This window comes from Carlito syrichta, unplaced genomic scaffold (assembly GCF_000164805.1).
Source record: "Carlito syrichta isolate Samal-C Ts95f unplaced genomic scaffold, Tarsius_syrichta-2.0.1 Scaffold307379, whole genome shotgun sequence".
In the NCBI taxonomy this organism is placed as follows: Eukaryota; Metazoa; Chordata; class Mammalia; order Primates; family Tarsiidae; genus Carlito; species Carlito syrichta.
Genome location: NW_007251475.1, coordinates 8700 through 10521, shown reverse-complemented (window position 1 = coordinate 10521; position 1822 = coordinate 8700). Strand labels below are relative to the sequence as shown.

The following is a 1822-nucleotide window of genomic DNA, read 5'->3' as shown; positions in this document are numbered from 1 at the left end:
GTTGCACTAGTTTGCATTCCCGCCAGCAGTGTAGAAGCGTTCCTTTTTCTCCACATCCTCGCCAGCATCTGTTGTTGTTTGTTTTATTGATGAAATGGTTGGGCTTGCAGTTAAGTGAGGACGCCTGTAAGAGGTTACAGCAGGCTCCAGTAAGAATCATAAGAGCAGACGTGTGTATAGGCCATTGGGGGTGCTGAAGTGCACTTGTGAAGGGATGCAGACCTGCCTCGTGTCCTACAGGGTGATGGTCTGTTGCACCTCCACCAGACAAAATGCATTTCGATTTCTGTGAGCAAGAGTCATTAGCTTTGTCATCACTTTCCTGCAGCTTAATATAGGACTCTCAAACAGACCAAAGACAGTGGAAGGTCCAGGTCCTCGGAGCATCTAATGCCCTGGGGGTCCGCAGGACAGGGTGCCTGGTGGTCCTTCTTCCATTGCAAGGTCTCTCACAGACTTTCCTGAGGATGGACGAGGACCCGGGTGGGGCATGAGGGGTGGCCAGGGAAAGAGGCCAAGGAACAAGAGTCAAGGGTGTATCTCAGACACACATCTCCCCTCCTTTGCAGGTTGACCTGCAGCTTCTCAACTTCCCTGGACTATGAGATTTTTGTTGGGAGAAAACTTGAATTCCTGGTGGCCATGGCATTCATAGGATTCGCTGTGGCTCCTCTGCCTTATTGTTATCATTTATAGTTGAGAAATAGCATACATAATGTACAGTGAGGGGCTCAATGTGTTTGGGTAACAACCTTTGTATGCATGCCTGCCATACGTACAGGGTTCCCTTGGGATCTCTGGTATCCTATGGTGACAGTGTGGCAGTGACATCTTATTTCTGGTTTTTGTTTGTTTTTTTGAGTTGGAGTCTCACTCCATTGCCTTGGCTGGAGTGCAGTGGCATGCTCACGGCCACCCCAGTGTTGACCTGCTGGGCTCTGGCTGTCCTTCTGCTTCAGCCTTCCAAGTAACCAGAACTACAGGCGTGGGCTACTGCGCCCAGCTAAATTTTTGGTTTATTTTAGAGACGAGGTCTCACCAAGGTGCCAGGGATGGTCTCCATCTGCGGGCTCAGGCAATCCATTCACCTCGACCTCCCAAAGTGCTGGGATTACAGGCTGGGCCATTGAACCCGGCCAACATCTTATTTCTTTTTTCTGTTTCTCCGTTCCAAGAACCCAGCTTATGGTATCTACCTGATGGTGGGAACCTTCATTCACAACAAGATGCAGAAGATCAGACAAGGGAAGATGACAGGTGTGTCAGTGACTCGGTAACCATGGCAGATCTTCCTCTGTTCATTTTACTAACCTAAATTTACCATATTGATCATTTTAAGTGTCTCCTTCTATGACATTAAGCACATTCACAGTGTTGTGCAACCGTCTCCACCATCTGCATCCAGAATGATTTCGTCTTCCCAAGGTGAAGCTCTGTCCCCATCCAACACCTGCTCCCACCTCCCCTCCCCCTCGCCTCCGTCCCACTACCTAGCTCCCTGCATTTGGATACTCTGAGTACCTCGTGTAAGTGGAGTCTTACAGATCTGTCCTTTTGTGACTGGTGTCTTTCCGTCAGCACAGTGTTCTCAAGTGTGTCCATGCTGTAGCATGTGTCAGATTTCCCTTCCCTTTTGAGATTGAACAATACTCCACTGTATGGATATACCATGTTTTGTTATCCATTCATCTGTGGATGGACATTTGGTCAGTGATCTGTTGCCTGCACCCTGTGGCTGATGTGAGTAATACTGCTGTCAGCATGGGTATGCCAATGTCCGAGTCACTGTTTTCAGTTACTTGTAGTATATGTCCCTTTGATG

At 48.5% G+C, this 1822-nt stretch overlaps 1 long non-coding RNA gene across 1 annotated transcript in view; it reads left to right on the top strand.

The window, feature by feature from the left end:
* Window positions 1-1179: 1179 nt before the first annotated feature.
* LOC103266847 overlaps window positions 1180-1822 on the top strand; it is a 3013-nt gene continuing 2370 nt past the window's right edge. The window contains exon 1 of the long non-coding RNA XR_002482334.1: window positions 1180-1257. This is a non-coding gene — a long non-coding RNA (uncharacterized LOC103266847). The remainder of the gene's footprint in view (window positions 1258-1822) is intronic.